The sequence below is a fragment of the Hipposideros armiger genome, unplaced genomic scaffold (genome assembly GCF_001890085.2).
Source record: "Hipposideros armiger isolate ML-2016 unplaced genomic scaffold, ASM189008v1 scaffold_583, whole genome shotgun sequence".
NCBI lineage: Eukaryota > Metazoa > Chordata > Mammalia > Chiroptera > Hipposideridae > Hipposideros > Hipposideros armiger.
The window spans coordinates 807,626-828,543 of NW_017731933.1; the positions used below are offsets into that span (position 1 = coordinate 807,626).

The 20,918-nt window shown below is 33.4% G+C and overlaps 1 protein-coding gene across 1 annotated transcript in view; it reads right to left on the reverse strand.

The window, feature by feature from the left end:
• Window positions 1–19,508, reverse strand: part of LOC109371665 (cadherin-18-like) — a 455,237-nt gene extending 435,729 nt beyond the window's left edge. The window contains exon 1 of the mRNA XM_019624319.1: window positions 19,450–19,508. The gene's annotated coding sequence lies outside the window, so the exon portion shown is untranslated. The remainder of the gene's footprint in view (window positions 1–19,449) is intronic.
• Window positions 19,509–20,918: the final 1,410 nt, after the last annotated feature.

Sequence of the window (20,918 nt, forward strand, 5' to 3'; positions counted from 1 at the left end):
TTCCATATTCTATCATATGTGGAGCTCGAACTAAAATAAAATTGAAGTATATATCCTTCCCAACACATGCCAACCTCAGTCGTTCAATTCTACATCCATTTATACTCTTCACTACTTGTGCAATGCCCCTCTTACATTCGTCAATATGCAGACAAAGCCCCCATCAGCAGTACCACCCTGTCACCTGGGCAAGAGTACACTGCCCTGGACCCTCTGACTCTATAGGGTCCAGCTCTGGCCCTATGAGTCATCCTTGAAGCTAAGGAGATGTGTTCAACAGGGGTCTATACCGCACATCTAGTCCATATAGACGCTAACCGGATAATAGAAAGGATGAAGAGAAACTCATGGCTGATGACTTTGCTCAAGAGAACGTTGCTGAACTTGGTTTAAATACAAATTCTAATTATGCTTCACAGAGACAAATTAGATAACAGATGCCATTTCAATGTCTGCATAAACATACTCAATTCTCACATCTCTTTGCTGTGGGCATGATGATTATCTTCATCGTACAGAAGACACTAAAACACAAAGTTTATAAAAGAGTGTCCAAGTCGTGAATGGCAGAGCTAGGATTTTCATCAGGTAAGTGTGGCTCCTTAGCAAGAATTGCTATGCTATATGGCCTCTAGAAATAAGATTTAGAGAAATAGAAATGGAGATCTCTGTTTCTTCACTTAGCGGGAGCATAAAGTGGCAGGACAAATGTAAGGAAAGAAACAAGGCCACGGTAAGGGAAGAATATTACTCTTTGTAGGACTGAGATTAAAGCTACCTATTTCGGTTTCCAAGAATATGGAAGTTTTTTATTTTATTTATTTATTTATTTTTATTTTTGGAAGTCTTTTTAACAGTAGTGTGCTTGCCAACTATACAATTAAGAGCCTGATTTGAGAAAAAAGAATGACTTAGCCTGAAGGTTTATTCCTTCACTGAAATGACCCAGAAGTCACCAGAATTGTGTGTTTTTCTGATGCCTCTTTTAGCAATCTGGCTTCCTTATAGTTATGTATTCCCAAGTTTGATAAAATTATACCACAAAAACCAAAATATCACATAAAAGCTTTCTATTTTTTGCTGTAATAAAGTAATAATAATGATGATGATGATAATAATATTTTCTCCCCTGATTTATTCTAGTTATCTAAGTAATTCATCTAAAAAAAGTTTTAATTAAACTGCTTTGATCACCATTTAATCAATGCTGTATATTACATAATATTAGAAATATTTTTCTTGTAACTTCCGGATGAGAAAAATATAGAGTTAACCAAATTTTTATTTGAATGATACACATCATTATTCCAAAGAAGGTTATTTTATCCTTTCATATTATTTATAAAACAATGCACATTTCTATACTTGCTTCTGTTTCAAAATTGCAGAAGCTCCAGTGTCACAGGAGATAAATTGAGGTGTCTTTTAACTAGGCCCTTATGACTTTTAGATTCTCTAAAATCTAGCTCTGAGTTTGAACACAGAAAATTAGTTTTGCAGTTAGTTGCCTCACTCTTGTTTCTAGAAATATAGGTCAAGTATTTAATCATCAAACAGCCACAGGTATTTAACAGGCTGGTATTTTTCATGATAATAGAAAACCCTGGGGTTATTTTTCTGTAGAACATGTGATATTATTTCTAGTTCACATAATTGAAAAATGTTATTCTATTTAGAATATTTGAATTCTTGTTGGAGAATGAACCTTTATGTCTGAACATCTATATTGTTTTTACATTTTAAACCAAATTCATAACATGGATGTGTTGTTAAAGTTTATGTAAGCACACACCACAAAGCTTGTAATCAAGCTAGGCAGAATTCTGGAATTATTTTTTTCCTTTTGATTTCAAGCTTTTATTTATTACAAAATCAATTTGTACTGGATAAGCTATCATTCATATTGATTTGCTATTTTCTGCTAAATGTATTTTATACACATTCCTTTTGGTTAAGACTTTGCTGAAATAATGAAATGCATTCTTTTTAATTAAAGAACAAACAATGCTTCTCTTTTTACTGATTTGATGAGTGCCTCGAATTATGATATAAAAGCTTGCCAGACATTTTCCATTGTAAGTTTATTTTTTTCTAATTTGCGAGTTTGTTTTGAAATGATTATGCAGAATTTACTGAGAAAATGGCAATGTTTTTCAATATTCTGTTGTGTTGCAAACATTCAGTCTAACACATAAACATATTTATATATATATATATATATATATATATATATATATATATATATATATATATATATATATATATATTCTCTCCCTCTCTGATTTTGTTTCTTCTCACTCTCGTCCTTCCTCTCTACTCTCAGCCCTGCAATGTTCTTCTAATTCCTCCTTAAACATACAAAGTAAAGCCTTTGTATTAAGAAGAAGCCTCTTTATACTCATAAGAAATCCTCATCTATTTGGAAGCTCCTTCCCTTACTTCCTCCAGTTTGTCGTGCAAATGTCACCTCGTCAATTAAATCTTCCCTGAAAATGCTATTAAAATATGTGCCCATGAAGTCACTTACCTTATATTATTTTTCATTCACAACTTTTGTCACTACCTCTAACTTACTGTTTTCCACAACTAGGAGACCATCTCCACTGAAGAACAATATTGATTTGGTCTGCTCACCACTATATCCCCATGCCTGGGAAAATCCTCTGGAATGCAGCAGACTCTTTAAAAAACAAACAAAACCAATGTCTTTTATCCCTTAGAAATGTTTATAACTATTCCATACTCTAAACCACACCTTCTAGTTCCATCGGATTTAACCCCCAACAGCAGTACGATGTTATCTAAGCATCCCCTACTCTAAAATCTGCCCCACAGAAACCAGCTAAATAAGTCATCAAATCAACACAGCAAACAACTAATCAGTTTTCCTTTCAGACAGAAAAAAATAAGCAAACAAGGGCAATGAAACAACAACAACAACAAATCAGGAAAAGAGGAAACCAGTGTAAGAATAAAATCAAGGATGAGCATAATTTGTAAAACAAGAAGAAAATTGCACAGAAAACAAAGTAAATAAAAATAGTTTATAACCAGATAAATCACTTTGAAAGCATAGTGTCTTATATAACAGTAAAATAATCCTTGAAATTCAACAGGGATCATTTAATATTATTGTTTTAGCTTCCTAGGGCTTCCATAACAGTTACCCAAAACAGAGTAACTTTAAACAACAGAAGTTTATTCTTTCACAGCTCAGGTGGACAGAAGCCTGATACCAAGGTGTGGGCATCCAGCTCCCCCCTAAATCTCCAGGGGGTATCTTCCTTTCCTTCTTCCAGCTACTGGGACGCCTTGACTTGTGGCAGTGTAACTCCAGCCTCTGCCTCCCTGTCATATTTCCTTCTCTGTGTCTCCATGTGTCTTTTTAAGCCTCTCATAAAAACACTTATTTGGATTTAGGGCCCATCTTAACCCAATATGATGTTATCTCTATCCTTAATTACATCTACAGAGATCCTATTCCAAATAAAATCATATTCAGGAACACAGTAAGTATATAAATGTTCTCTGAGTCAACAGGTGTATGGGTGAACAATCTGCTTTCTATGTCAGGAAAATAGTAGATAAAAGAGATAAAATATAAATAATATCTCAATTATAGCCTGTTAATTCACCACCACAACCATTACCCCTACCACCCTCCTGACACACACACAGGCACTCATTGAAAACTTGCTGAGCTGTAGAAACTTACAAGTTCACTACATTACCTAACTGTGAAAAACACAAGATGTTGGAAAAGATTTGGTATGGATTTACAATAAAAAATGGTGAGAAGATGGAAACTTGAAGTTGAGTTATGGCTCCTCTCATGAAGAATTCTGAAAGCAGTTGGGGTCCATTCAAATCACTTGGATGTCAAGTGTTAGAGAAGCAGTGGCTATGGGATAGCATGCATTTGTTGTAGAAAGAATGAGTGAAGTTCCTATAGGAAAAACAGGTGCCTACAGGAGGTGACATGGCCTGAACCACCTTGTGAGGAATTTGCACAACAGGGAAGAGTATCTGAATTAGATGGGGAATGGATTAGTTTAAGTTGAAGTGGAGTGTACTTGGAAATATCTGAAAGTAAGCTGTTATTGCCATAAAGAAATGGTCTAGTTGTGAATGGATGGAAGCTATGGGATCTGTCCATGGTGCTGTGGGGAAGGGCCAGTGATGTGACAGAACATGATGTAGAAAGTGATGGGAGAACAAGAAAGGCACTGAGATCTAGATTAAATACATTCAATCAGCTCTTTCTATATGTATCTTATATACCTTGCATCAAACAGCATTTGAGCCTGAAATCTGTTTTCAAAAAGGCAAGAAAGGCAAATGTTAAACAGAAAGATTTATACATACACACAAATATACTGGCCTTTGAAAAGCAAAAATCTGATCATTACAAGAACACTTTTAGATTTATGTACTCTACTAAATACACTATCCTAAGTAAAAGTATATAAAACAGCAGTTGAATTAGCTGTCGCTGTGATGAATAAGAACCAAATTATATTTGACAATCAAAGTTTGAGCTCTAAAGTGATCTTGGGCGATTATTATAATTAAAAGCAAATGAACAATGTTAACTTCACTAACATATTGTTTGTTTAAATGAATCATTTCTACATTGATGTGACTTTTGTCGTAGACACACTACAATTATAATACTGTGTTCTTGATAGAGTTGATGGGAGACTTTTCAACCATGAAGTCATTATCATTTAAAAGAAGATCATCAGTTTAAAAACAGAAAATCTCTAAAAACAGGCTTAATATGACCTCTTAAAAAAAATCAGATCCCTTCCCATTGCTTCAACTAGACTGTTTAGTGAACTAAAAAAATTAGTATCAAACATATGGCTATTTATAGCTCTCTAAATAACTATAGCAAGACATAATTTCTTATAAATTGTCAGAGTTGTTTACTACCATAATCTAAAAGTGGACTCAAGCTACTGAACATATCTAAATTATTATTATAGTGTCAGTAGAGAACTTTAGATATGAGTTTTACTGAACAATAGTTGTGGAGTTGGTTAAACATTTTCTTTTAGAATATAAAAACATATGTTGAAATACATTTATTAAGATTAATTATTAGAAAATATCTCTGTGACTATGTTTCCCTATGAATATCTAAAATTTTCCATCCACTTTATAATAACTTGTTAGTAGATTCTACTTCCACAGATGGAAATAAGAAAGTAGAAATATCCCATAATTTACAGTAATTTAGATATTAATCCTAAGGCAGTGATTTCAATAAGAAATGAACATAGTGAATCTCAATGTTTTTATTTTTTAAACCACCAATCTAAATTTATCAATCAAGTATGCGTGTTCAATGTTTATTTTTTTACAGAAAATTAATGTAGACAGTATTTATAAAATAACTAATATATAAGGTGTTGTAATATGTACTTTGGATATTACACAATTATTAATTGATTCTGGGATGCATCCTCAATAAACTTACAATATTAGTGGAGAGACAAGTCATTAATGTATTAATTTTAAAAATACGATACAAATGATACCATATAAAAATATGTGAAGTCGCAAAAGTAGGATAATGATATTATATTTGTGAAAACACTGTATGAAGAGATAGTGTAAATATTTCCAGCATACTGAAATGATGTATTTTACCTTGAGACCTCCTTGGGGGACTACCTTCTCATTTAAATGCCATTTCTTTCCCCTGAGATGCTTCTGGTCGTCATCGTTTATTATCTTGTCCAACCATTTATATCATCTCCCCTCTAAATAACCCACCTTTCTCATTACTAACAGTTTGATGGCTTCCCTGCAGCCTGAGACTCTCCATGCCAAAAAATGAATAGATAATATTAGTTGTTTCTTCATTCTGCACACTCTCTAGCTCCACCATCTATCACATATTTTCCTTTCAAGGGAATATTTTACATATGTATATAAAATATGCATCTGTAGCATTAACTCCCCATTTACTATTTCACTACACTGACTCCTGCCTCAGAACCCACCGAAACTGTTCTGTATAAATTTACTGCTCACATTATCAACCTGGCACTTTAAAACTCGGTGACCCACGTCCCCTCCTACGCTGTTTCAGGGCTCTTTAATGCTCTCTGGTGGACCCACTCTCAATCACTCTCCTCGTTTACCTGAATTACTTCTACCGCACTTCTCCATACACACCCATACACATACTTTCTCCATTAACCTCCTCTAAGAGTGTTTACCTATTACATTCAAACCACTGGCTTGACATAAGCATTGTCAAGGCCTCACTCACTCTGCTTCTCCCAGTACAACTGTCTCATTCATGTCCTAGTCTCTTGGCCCAAGTACTTTCTTCACATATACCAGCTCTCCCGTTTCCAAATCATACCCCATGATTAGTGAAATCCAACCCCTCCCTTGCCACCATCATCAGCACACTAGTTCTGTTTTATTCTTCCCCTTCCTTGTACGACCCTTGATGTCATCAATATTCTATTTGCATGGCTCCTGCATCTGACTTTGTAGATTATTTCTAGCATAATCTACAAAAGCCACACATGTTCATAGCAGTCATTTGCAAATGTATGTTTTCTACTATCAGCTTGGCTTTCACAACTGTGCTGAAATCTTCGATTTCTCTAGTCAGTGTTCTGACCGACAGTTCTCAGCATTTACTTCAGCACTGTTCTTCTTTCCACAAATGTCTTAATCCAGCATGTGCTCACACGTGGCCAGCACATGATTACACTCCTATTTCATAAAGACATTAAAAGTTATTAGTTTCCAAAAAAATCAATCCTTACCCAACTCACACAAATTTAAGAGTGTATCCTAATCTTTGTTTCCTCCACGCCACCTATCTCTAAATTTGTCATTCTACTATATTTTCAATCTTTTACATCCCCATCTCAGAAATCTAAAAGAGCAATTGTTTTCTTCCTTTCCCATGAGTTGAACCTCCCCCTCTACTAGCCTCTTCCTCTCTGTCCTTAAACATATCCAGATCGCTTCAAGAGTGTGAGCTCTGAGCAACAGCGGTTTGTGTCCCGGCCCGAGCTGAGCTGCCGCTGAGCTGCCAACAGATGGAAGGATGGCTCAGCTAAATAAATAAATAAATAAATAAATAAATAAATAAATGAATGAATGAATGAATGAATGAATGAAATGAAATGAAATGAAATGAAATGTTTAACATATCCAGATCTCTTTCATCAAACCTGGAAAGCAAACAGGAAATATTGTTAGTCATATTTTTCTCTGCAGTTTTTTCTTTCTTTGCCACAGGTGTCACTCTTTTCACTTCACTTCTAGTTCACTCCTCAACCCACTGCAGTCTGACTAAATATCCTCAGCATCCAGCTGATACTGCTTTTTTAAGGTCATCAAATAATATCCTTATGGTAAATCCAGTGTGTGTCACGATATGTCTTTCTTCATTTTCTACAATATTTGACAGTATTGACCATATCTTTTATTGAAAATAGCAAGTCCTTGGCTATGATATCAAAAGTTGTGTTTTGTTTGGCTTTCTTCCTACCTCTTGGTCATTTCTTGCTGATATTTTGAAATCATCTTTTTGCTCCCCTTTTCTCCAGTTTTCACGATGTGACACCACCTGTTCTCTTCTCCCAAAATATTTCTTTTGGTTAGAAAACTGTGTCTTCCAAACAGAAGAGAAATATGTGGCTAGCAGTGAGTTTAATGGCTTTGGCTGCTTTCAATATCCTCATCTGATGGTAGCTGAATGGATAGCAGTCTTTCTCACCTGTATAGTCACAGTCCCTGATAAAGGATATGTACCTAATACAGTTCAAGTTAGGTCCACTCATATTTATGTAGGGTTCCAGGCAGAAACCGGCCAATTATCTGATTTATAGCTGATCAATATATTTTTTGTTTCCAAATATGGAGACCTTTATTTTCATTCTCTTCTCCAAATGAGGATGGCAGTGGAGATATGGGAGAAAAAGAACTGGAGAATATTAAAAGCCTGCCAAGACCCTGAAGCCTTAATTTATATACAAATATATAAAATTGGATTGCCGAATAAAAAGTTAGTCCAGAATTTAGAGTCACATGGGTTTGCTGAAGTCAGATAAAGGTAATTACTATTGGATTGTAGACTTCACGTAAACCTCATGTAGGTGATTTAATATTCTGTTTCATTGAATATTCTCACCAAAAATATTGTGAGAATATTTTCCAAAAAGCCCCACGATCCTAAAGATATACACTGATTATGATTAGCACTTTGGGAAGGTCTTCTCCAAGGCTTTTCCATTTAAGATCAGGTGTTGTTTTAGCTAGAAGACAAGGCCAAGGACTCAAGAATGTTTTTTCCAGTATTGATACTTTTTGGTACCATAAAAAAAAACAATTCTTTATTTTGGTCACTTAATAGATTTTCTTGTAATAATTTTTTTTTACCATTAAAATAGTTATTTTTCTATTTCAGTAGTTGTATCTTGTTTCCTATCAATAATATACAAAACTGTTAGTAAACCTGATTGGATCATTGTATTTACCAATAGTTACAATGATAAAATTTTAATTTTTAATTCAATAAAAATTTTTGTCTTTTCTTTTTTGTCTCTAACCATCTTTTCTTTGGACTAATATATATTTTTTCTCCCTTAGTTATGTTTTTTTTTTTCTCTGTGTGTGTGTGGTTATAATTCTGGGCAAGGAGCCCAGATTGATACAATTTTTGTTTGTTCCTTGTGTAGTGCCTCATGTTCTGTTATGAAAGGAGCACTGTAAATTAATACTATGATTACAGTATTACTTGCACTATTTATTTTCTGTAGAATCCAGCACATTAAGCTATATTATTCAGAGTACTTAGCTATGAATAAAGAGAAGTTTGGTTAGTTTCCAGACATTGCAGTTATAAGAATCTTTTTTTTTTCTTTAGTATATTAATCATACCCAGTATGTCTTTTAGAAATGTGAAATAGAACTGGCAAGCTTTTACAAGTTCATTAGGCAGCAAAGTTCTTTATGATCCAGGTTGGTAGATGTTCCATTCATTCATTCATTAGAAATAACACTTTCTATTCACATCTCTGCAAAAACTCTACGTGCAAGAGAAAGCCTTTTGTGGATCGGTGTGGACACAAAGAACTCACTACACTAGGGATCAGGGCATCTGAAATAAGGGTTTGCTTCATCCTCTAAAGTACTGAAGGACTTAGAGAAATGGAATTGGAAACTCTGGGCATCTAAAGTACTGGTAATGCTTTAATATACATTCTCAGACAAGTGTCCCCTATTCCTTTGACACTCAACCCCAAAAATAATTTGATATCTCTACAGAGACTAGAGAAACTGGACTTCCAATATTGGGATTTATTACTGTCTAAATCACTTAGTTGGTTACAATAAATAAATAAACTCTAGTTTTCCATGATGACTGATGACCATCTTGTTAAACCCAATAATCTATTTAGCTATATCTAGGTCTTTAGATCTTTCTTGGTATGCTTATATGTCATACATATGCCTTTGATTCATATATGTATGGATTACTATTATTATTATTTGTGAGATTATGTTTTCACTGTGTTCTAAATGACCCTTCAAGTTTATTCAACTTAATAATATTTGATTATTCAAAATATATTCTGATATTGGGTGCCTTATTTTCTATTACACACTGTTGTGCTGGAAAGTAGCACAGCAAAGGTTTCCTTAATTCCTCTCATTTCTCTCAATGAGTAGAGGCGAAAATAAAAGAGTCTTACCAGCCTGAAGCTTTGGAGGAAAATGTTCCTGATGATATAAGTGTAATAAACATGTACACATAGAAGGAAAAAGAATGTGCAAAAAGTATGGGCATTAAAATACTGTTCACTCGTGTAAAATGAATATTCAGGTCACTTAGCAAGAGATCCATAACGCAGGCCTAACAAGTAATCTAGGTTTTTATTCAGGGTGTTTCTTTGTGTTGGTGGACCTGATAGTGTGATCCATTCATCCATGGCCACTGCACTGCAGTCATTCGTTGAAATTCATTTTATATACAAAATATCACCTGTATATAAGACTTAAAATCAAAATTGTATAAGTCTATAGTAAGTGATACATTTAAAATATATATACATATATAGTCAAAATTTAACTTTAGGGGGTTTAGTTTCCTCTAGTGGTAATTGAATGATCAAAATCCAATTCATAAAAGAGCTCAATAAAAGTAGGTTCAGGGAGGGCCGAGTGGCGCGATGGTTAAGAACTGGCTTGGGACGCCAGAGGACCCCGGTTCAGATCCCACATATGAGGGCCAGTGACACTGCCCTCCATAGCTAAGATGTTGAACAACAGCTCGACCTGGAGCTGGGCTTCCGTGAGTCGCCAGCGGCATAGGCTGCAGCCCCTGTGGCAGTGGGTTGCCACGGGCTACCGTGTGTAGCCAGCAGCCAGCGTGAGCGGCCAGCAGCCGCAGTGAGCAGCCGTCCAGAAGCCGGCGACTGATCTGCCTCGCCAGAGAGGGGCGCAATGATGGTGCCAACTTGGGCCAGTGAAGCAACGTCCTCCACAACTAGACTGAAGAAACAAAAGGACAGCAACTTGTCTGTTCCCCTTCCCCCAATTCCCCAGCACTGTTCCCATCCCCCAATTCCCCAATAAAAATCTTAAAAAAAAAAAGGTACGTTCAAATCACTTGAAATCTCTTGATTATCCCAACACTTTACAAATTTTGAAACAAGGCTTAGAGACATTCTGTAGTTTGGAAAGATAAAAAAAAAAACTGCACAATATCAGAAAGAATTGCTCTGATATCCAGACAGTGCTTAATGAGAATAAATAAAAATATTTTGGCTTATTTGCCTCTTTGAGATTAAGATGATAAAACATTTTTCAATATCATAAATTTAACATATTTATTACCATAGAATATAAATTTAAATTATACTAATAGCAGTACCATTTTAAGCCATATCAATAGATGTCTACTTTTAAAAAAAGAATAGGTATTACAATGTAAAGAGTAAAATATTTTAGCTTAATAAAAATAAACACCTTATTGCTTTTAAGAGTTTGTTTAATCAAACATGAACACAAGAAATTTGTGGTCATTAAGATGTGATAGCAAAACAGACAAAGCAATTTTAAAGTGATATTATTAAAATACTTGAAAAAGCCATCTCTCATTATGAGGCATAAATGTAATAATTTTTGCTACTGTCAAAGATGATTAATATATTTCATTACTTCATGAACTTAAACCTCAGGCAATAGTTTCTTGAAGAGAGTATAAGTTACACCTTCATATTTGAAATAAACATAATTATGCTACATAGGTAACTATGATATGTTACTATAACTATGATATGATACAGTAAACAAAATCAGGGTCCAATTAACTTTAAATTACAGTTCTGAAGCTTTGTTGAAATGTTATCGAAGTTATTTTTGTGAGTTGAAAGTGTGTACCTCCAAATTACTTTAAAGTTGTCTACACTTTCAGTAAATCAAGCGCTTATGGCCCCATTGCTGTTTTTACTCTCAAGACTCCATTTTTTTTTCTTTAGTCACCTTGCCAAATAGAATGTGATTTGCTATTGACCTGTTTATAAGTACAATATTGAGACAAAGACATGTCACATACACATTTTATAGGGATATCAACTAATATTTTTAAGAAGAAAGGAGAGTAAAAATAAAACCATTATTTTAACAGGTTTTATTTTATTTATATAATAGTCAAAAAATACTCTTCAGTTCTATATGTTACATTAAAGGATTCACTCCAAGGGAAAGAAAAATCATTGAATGGGGCATATGAAACTATTATATTTGTAATTTTGACTTTAATAAAGAGTACTATATTTTAATTTAATATGGTCATATTTTACAAGTAATCAATAACCAAACAGAAGCTTCAGTGGAAATGAATGTAAATCTTGCAGATAACAGTCACAAATAAAACAAATTGAAATCAAATGAATCAATTTGACTTTAAAAATCCTGAAGTTCATCAATGCCTCTACCCTCTCTGAGACGTAGTACATTTACTTCATATCATCCTTACTAGTGCTTGTGAACTGAACTGTATTCCCTCAAAACTCACATGTAGAAGTCCTAACCTACAAAGTGATGGTATTTAGAAATAGGGTCTTGGGAGACTGGTTTAGATGAGTTAAGAGGGTGGGGTCCTCATGATAAGATTAGTGCCCTTAAAAGTAGAGACTCTGTGCTTTCTTTCTTACTGCCGTAGAGGGCATAGCAAGGAGGTGGCCATCGGAAAGCCAAGAAGAGAGCCTTCACCTGAAACTAACCATGCTACCTAGCATCTTGATCTTGGAATTCCAGCCTTTAGAACTGTGAGAAAATAAGTTTCTGTTGTTTAAGCTACCCAGTCTATGGTAGTGTGTTTTAATAGGCCAAGCTAAGACATTAGTCCTTCAAATCACTATTACTTAATATTTTAGTTTTGTCTAACTTTCTTAACTTTGTGTGTGTGTGTGTGTGATCAAATGATAAGGTGAATACTTAAATTAAAAATATATTACAGTAAAAGACATGTTGCCATTAATCCCTCTCAAAATACACCCCCTCACTTCAAACACGTTTATCCCATCGTTCTTGCCACTTTCTGAAGCAGTTCTGAAGTCCTCTCTTGTGTCTTTAGTTGCGCTGTCATGGCTTCCTCAATATCCTGAATCATTTTGACTTTGGGGAAGAGTCAGAATTTGCACTGTGCCAGGTCCAGTGAATAAGGTGGATGAGGACACACCATAATGTTTTCATTTGACAGAAATTGCCATACCAGCAGAGATGTGTGACACGGAGCATTGTCATAATGGAGGATGATCTTTACAGCACACTTTAAAACACACCTTTCTCAACCATAGCTCATACCCGACTGACTGCACCAAACAAGTTCAAACTTGTCACACACAGTTACTAAGGTACGACATGCTGCTTCCCATATTGAAGATCCCTGCCTTTCTGTTGGATGGCACTTGGCAGCAGCATTCACTGTGTTTTGTGATCACAATGGAAAGGCTCCGTGTCACACATCACTTTTGGTATAGCAATTTCTGTCAAATAAAAACATTATGGTGTGTCCTTATCCTCCTTATTCACCAGATCTGGCACCATGAAACTTCTGGCTCTTCCCCAAAGTCAAAATGACCATGAAAGAAAAATGTTTTGAAGAGATTCAGGACCTTGAGGCAGCCACGACAGTGCAACTAAGGACACTCACAAAAGAAGGGAGGGGTGGCAGATGAGGATAAAGGGGATCAAAAATATGGTGATGGAAGGAGAACTGGGTGGTGAACACACAATGTGATATATAGATGATGTGTTAGAGAATTGTACACCTTAATTCTATGTAAGTTTTTAAACAATTGTCACCTCACTAAGCTTTAATTAAAAAAATAAAAACAAACAAAATAAAACAAAACAAAAAGGACTTCCAGGACTGCTTCAGAAAGTGGCAAGAATGATGGGATAAGTCTGTTTGAAGGGAGGAGTATTTTGAGGGGGATTAAAGGAAACGTGTGTTTTACTGTAATCATTTTTTTTAATTTAAACATTTGCCATATTGTTTGATCATACCTTGTAATTTTAAATAAATGGAGCTATATCAAAAGAGGTCATAAAACATTTTTATGTCCCTATAAATATGCTTGTATTTGAATCCCGAAACAGATGTTACAAAAGCTGATATATTTTTCTGAGATAAATAGAAATCACAGCAATGGGGAAGGCAGGTGAAAAGAATAGGTACCAAATAGACCAGTTGTGCTATAAGAGAAAGTTTCAAATTAATAGCCAGAAAAAAAAAGTGTAAATATCCACTTCAACTAGAGTGAATCATTCAATAAGTTCTTCTCTGAAAAATTGGGGCTATTAATAGCTACCTTATTAGATCACATAGAGAGATAGCTAACCTGTATTGCATTGCCTGGCATAGCACATGCACTATAATTACACAAAAAAAACTCATGAGGTTGAATAACATGATTTGAGATAGGTCGTGGTCCCCTATTTAAACATGCTGTATCACACACACACACACACACACACACACACACACACACACACACAACACAATAAAAACCTTCACAGTCCTGTTGCAGAAGAGAATTCCTCAGTATTTCAGTCATTCACTGGCAATTACTTTTAGAAAGCTCCAAATCTTAACCACAATACAGAATTAAATTTCAGAGGCAGTAACAGATAGCTAATGTATCAATAACTAATGTTACCACCATTTTTGGTTCACAGATGGCAAGACCTTAAGAAACAGTGAGATTGAGATTCTGTGGTCTGTGGGGATGTGTGGCTGAAAGTTGAGTTGAGAATGACTATCAAATTAGCTCTGTTGGTTAAAGCGCAGTGCTCATAACACCAACGAGGTTGCTGATTCGATCCCCACATGGGTCACTGAGGTGCGCCCTCCACAACTAGATTGAAACAACTACTTGACTTGGAGCTGATGGGTCCTGGAAAAACACACTGTTCCCCAATAAGATTAAAAAAATTTGAGGGAAGATTTAGCAGCAGTATATAAAGTTATGAAAATATCCATAGATTCATAAAAGTGGTGTTACATACAAAACATGGTATGTTCAAACAGATGTTTACTATAATTTGGCCTTGAGTTAATTCTATCAAATATATAATTAAACAAATAGCAATTAAATCAGAATATATGTATAGAATTCATGTTATGTTTTTATAAAACTGTTTTAAAAATCTCTCAGATTTCAAGAACTTTATTCAGATGACTATTCATTATTTGTGTATATCAATTATTGCATACTGTAATTAATTAGGAAGCCACTTACAGATGCAGCAGTGTTTTCCAAAAGATCCATATATCAGTATGATTTTTCTATTCTTTTGTTGTTGTTTTTATTTACATAAAACACTTTTTAGTCACAGATCTATTGAAAATGTGATGAAAGCTATGCAAACTCTAGGCATAAAAATGCATGAGGAGACAAATTTTTGCACATATTTTGAAGGGATTTGAAATAGAAGTTCTAGTATTTCACTTGAAGAAAAGCAGGAGGCAAAAATGTGAAGAAGATAATCATGAATTAATAATTAGAAAAAAGAATTCTAAATACCAGAGTGTCTTTGCCATGGCACGTGACTCCATGAATGAAATCACATATGCCTAACAGTAAAAAGCAAACTTTTTGTGCAAGAAGCACTCACAATCAATCCAAGTTTACCCTCCTCATAAATAAAATGAAGAAAATAAAATTGGATTATTCTAAACATTAATTTAAATAATGTCTCAATCACAGTATCTGGCTTAGATTGGGCATCCAATAATTTTTATGAAAAGAAAGGAAAATATCTAGCATTTGGGCACTTTTTCTTTAATTAAGGACACATCATATGGCAGGTTAGCCAGCTACTTGACACCTGAAAGCTCAGCTCAGTAGGTCAGCCCCTCCCCATCCTCTCATCCAGTGAAATCACACCAATCCAGTTCATTCCTTAAGGGTCAATGCCTTCCCAAGCATCCAGTCTAAAAATGTGTTAATCCAATAAGCCAGTTCACGCTAATGAGTCTAAAGTCAAGATTTTTCTCCCTCACCTCTTCCCAGTCCTCTGGTTTTTGAGACTTCTTTGTGTGTTTAGGAGCCATATTCTATTAAAGTAGTTCTTCACCATTTTCATCCCTTAGTTAAACTGAATTAACATTCACAAATCTATTGTATACCAAGTACTTAATGTGTTTAACCCAGACAGGAGTGAGTTTTAGTTGGGAAGGCAGAAAGGTAGAATATAAACACAAATCAGTTAAGGACACTCTTCTCAATAAAGTTAGTTACCTATAGTTCTGAAGATAGACTTGATAAGAAGGACATGGCATTTGTAAGAGGTGAGTCAAAGACGTATTGGGTTGTAGGAAAAGTCATGGCGCATTTTTGCAACAAAAAACATAGAAGAAATACGTCATGACTTTTCCAACAACCCAATATTTTGGGGAAAAGAAAAATTTAGTAGTTTAATTTACAACATACATAATTCTAAAAGGGAAATAATTAAAATGGGAAGTAGTAGAATATTTAGAAACAAGGAAATGTTTGAGAAATTTTTCAGTTAACTGGAAGAAGACACCATACTTGGAAAGATTCATTTTAAATAATTATTTTACTTTATCTTCCAAGAAAAAAAATATTATTTATTTATAAATATACACTAAAATGTTTTTCTTTAATTTATATAAATTAAACTTCAAGTGTGTGATCACTGAAGTAAAAAAAAGCATTTCTTATGAGGTTTTTTTTTTAAGAAGTTGAAGATTTGGGTATGATTTGAAATAGTAAAGTGATAGATTTAATGCAGAATGGAAGAAAGCTTTTTATTTTGTTTCAGTGAGACATCATTTAATTAATGACACTGTTGACTAAGCAATAGGGATAAATATTTGACTTTAAGCAATATAAATAATACTGTTCATCAACAAATGTGCAAGAAACTTTAAAGTACATCATCACATTCGTCCTCATAAACTGTCAGCTTGATTCTATCCCCCAGAGGAGAGAAGGTGCTCATGAATCTACTATGGCTACATGACAAGAGAAAAAATTTACCCTAGAGACATGAGTACAAACTCTCCTTGCCATTGACTCTAGCATCCAAACAAATGGCAGCAGAAGCAATGAAAATGTTGAGGTCACTTTTTTTCTCTAACAGGGTAGTCCCTGTTGTTCCTTTCTAGAAACCCTTTTTTTTTCCCCCCAATTAGACTTACATATAACTAAAAAAACTGCAACTTGAAACCAGATTTGTACAGTTGAAACCTACCACAGAAAAGCAAATCAACTCCAGATGACCTACTGCAGGGGGAGGCCCCATGCTGATTGTTCCATATCGTTTTGATGTTTTCACTCCTCTGCGCTTAATGATACAAGCATAAGCAATCTTGAACTTAATATAATCACATTTTATTTTGGGTTTAGTTGATATTTTAAATTAACTGTTTAAAGTCCTATAAAATCATGCTATTTCCATTTACCTACAATTCTCCTGGAAAGTAATAATCATACCTATATCGTCCGGTAATTTTGAGAAGTTAATGAGTCTACAAACTCCAGTCATTTACTGGGAACATTCAACATTTATCATGTGTAATATGTAACCATATTAATGACTATAAACTTAAACAGTTTATTATATACTGCCATGTAGAAAGTTATACAATTTACTTGGTTTCTTTATGTAATCATATAATGATTACTTATTGGATTAAGAAAGGCACATGGAAACAAACAAAAAAACCCTAAAACTACTAGTGGGTAAGTACAGCAGATAGATTATATATTTTTTCTAATATAGACTATATGAAATAGTATTTCACAAATGTATAAAATAGGAATATATTAGTACTCACATTTATGAGATAGGGAAGAATAAATATTAAATAACTTAATCAAGTAAACATGAATTATGTAATTTTTCTGTAATTGTAAAAGAAAATGACAACACAATGAAAATGAGAATAGATACATTTTGAGTGTTAATATGCATAAATTACTCACATTCCTTTTTTTAAAATGAATAAAACTGTTTATTTGAATGTTTGCCAAACTACGGATAATTTTTTTTAATTATGGAACCGCTATTACCTATTTTATAATTTAGAATACAATTTGTAGCTCTGATCCATTAAACATCAACAGGTATACTTTGAATTCTATTGTGAAGGCAATTCAATATTTAAAGTGGACATGTGCCTTTCTGAAAACTGTCTTTCTGAGAAAAGTTTGATGAAAGTTTTCCCGTTATAAGTTGCAGAAGAGACGTACACTACGAACATTCTTTGGAAAAGTAAACATATGTCCTTTATGTAGGACACTGCTGGATGTAAGCCAGAGATTAAAAAAAAACAAAAATAAACAAACGATGTATATTGTAGATAGAGAGGAAAATTACAAACATACTAATCAAAGTAGAATAAAAAATTTCCTGTGTCAAGGAAATTAATTTAAGTCTGTCTTCCTTCACTATGTACAGATATTGGCTTGATATTTGAGCCCTTAAATATTATATTCTACAATAGAATTTCAGGAATGACTTATAAGAGTCGAAGTTTAAGTGAGAGTTAATATAAATTTCATCTAAAGACATGGTTAGCATTTAATTGACAAAGGCAATCAGTATAAATTCCCACATGGTCCTGCATCCAAAAAGTCACTTTCAAACAAAATTATTTGCAACACAAATAACTTCTGAACCTATGTGATAAGCACACTTGCCCTTGTTCAAAGATTCATACATCATGAGGTTTCCGTGTACTAAGGGGTGACTCAGTGCACACACACATGGTGGGGATGGTGGAGACAAACAGGAGGAACCTTCACTTGAAAGCTCTATTATTTTTTATCTTTAGATTGAATGGAACACAATTTGGTTTATATTTTGTTTTCTTGGATTTGCATTCACTATATTCTTACAATAGCAGATACATATTAAGAGTCATCTTTCTAAAATAATGAAAAGCCCATTATATGAAACAATAGAACTTGACTTTGAAAATGACAAATGTTTTAAAATATCATTTTTAATCCTTTCCATTGATAGAAATAAGCAAGATTTAATAAGAACTGTGGATACTTACCTAAAATGTCAGGCAATTACATACTAAATGTGTGATGAAGTGTAGTTTATACAAAGTAAATTAAAACAGTGCTTTTGATCTCAAGGCTTCTATCCTTATATTTCATCTTTTTATAAGAAATTCAAGTATTCAAGATTTTTCTTATAATGCAAGGAAATGTAATATCAGAGGTTATTAGTTACTCACCAAATAGTTGAAAGTGTATTTTAATTATAATTTATTAAATTTTTCAATATCTACATCTATTATACCTTTTACTTAAGTATAAATATTATTGTTTGAATCATACCTATCTGTAAACAGATTTACACAGATAAGTGATGATTATCAGCCAGGAACATTTAGATCTATACCTTCTGAAGTTTAAATAGATGTTACAAAACATAAAATCAGTGTTCATTAGGAAAGAGATTTACATTAGCAAAAAGTTTGCATGATTAATAAAACATATGCAAGCTGATTTCTCTATGTATATATATTCCAAGCACACAAATATACAAAATTACATTTTAGAAATAGTTTCAAAATATTTAGATGTAGTGATATATTTATTGAGAATACTTAATTTTATGTATCAGTCTGTTTCTTGAGCTTTCACTTTTTTAAAAGGAAATTTAGAAACAACTATAAAAATCAGGCACATTTGAAAAGTGTGCCTACTTGAAAGAATTTCAAAATCTACTGGGGAAAAATGATAAGATAGTAATATCTAAATTTTTTTTCAGAAAACAGAACAAAATTGATCTGCCAAATCTCTAAGTATCACAGTATAGCTATAAAGATTTTTAAGAGAAACCATATGACCAAAATTTATAACATATATAATATTTTAATGTAACAGAAATAACACAGAAAAACTGTACCTTATAAATCACTTTATGATTGGTGATATATTTTCTTCTTATATATTGCTGTGATTTGGTTCTGTAAAAGAATAAAAAAATATATGAAAAACTTTTTAACACTCATATCAGATAAACCTATGCATGGTTATAAATAATATAAAGCAAGTTATTATAAATTTCTCCATACCCCTCAAGAATCCAACTCATGAAATCATTATAGGGGATAGATAGCCATTATACTTTTTAAAGAAGTAAATATTGAGGGGTTTGAACTGCCAGATTTTCTTTATTTTAGGGCATGGCATTTTGAGACAGAAACCCCAATTATAGTCTCAGCTTTCTTAGTTGTTTGGACAAGTTAGTTATGTTCTCTGAACCATTCTTCAAATGATTCAGATAAATATAATAATGTCCTTCATAGAGGTCTGAGTATTACATATTATAATTCATTTGAAGTACTTAGCATTGTGCCTAATACATAATGGATATTAAAATATAAAGTATTAATACTAATTTAATTAAAATAAAATAATATGCTCTATGATTAAGAAGCATATTATTCTAGAATTGTGGCAATCTCACATTTGAGTAAATTAATAAAATTTTTCCTTTTTTATAATGTGCACATTGTTTCAGTTGTATTGGAGTTTTAACATTGAAAAGACAATATAAAAAGGAGCAAAATAAAGGTAAATGTGAGATCTGAGAGTAATGAAGGCCTATCAGAACAAGAAAGGAAATGGCATGAGAATTATTCTTATCCTTAGCTAAAATCAACTTAATAATCCTTAAATGACAATGTAATTAGATATTACTTCTATTTTTAAAAACTGATGAAAATTACCTTTATAAGGACCAAACAGATGCCTCAAAACTTCAGGAAGCTAACAGTAATAGGCTATTCATTCAACAATTATTTACCTAGTACCTGTTATGTGTCAAACTATTATTTGTCCTGAGGATACAGCAGAGAACAAAAGAGATAAAAGCACTTTCCCTCGTGGTGCTTAGGTATTCAAAGGCCAGAGGGGTAGAGAGAGACGAAAATACATACACAAAGGGGTAAATATATATTTTATGTCAGATCACTATAAATGATATAAATATAAAGACAGGAAGGGGGTTAAAATTATTAACATTTATCTCAAGAGAAAAATCAAGATGCATGTCATTGGCATCCCGAAGTAAAACTGGAGCTGAAGGGAAACATTTGTTAATGCACTGAGAGTCTGGCAATGATAACCTAAGGATAGCGTATACACAGATGAAAGTTAAGAACTAAGCCCTTTAAGATCAGGGTATGAGAAGAAGCTATTACTGCAATAGGATAGCTAGGAACATGTGGTGTGATGTTCTGGGAGCACTATGAAGAGAGAGAGGCTTGGAGTAGTTTGGAGATTTGAATCTCTATTATCTATCATCTATCTAGCTGGCTATCCATCTATTATCTACCATCTACCATCTATCTATCTATCATCTATCTATCT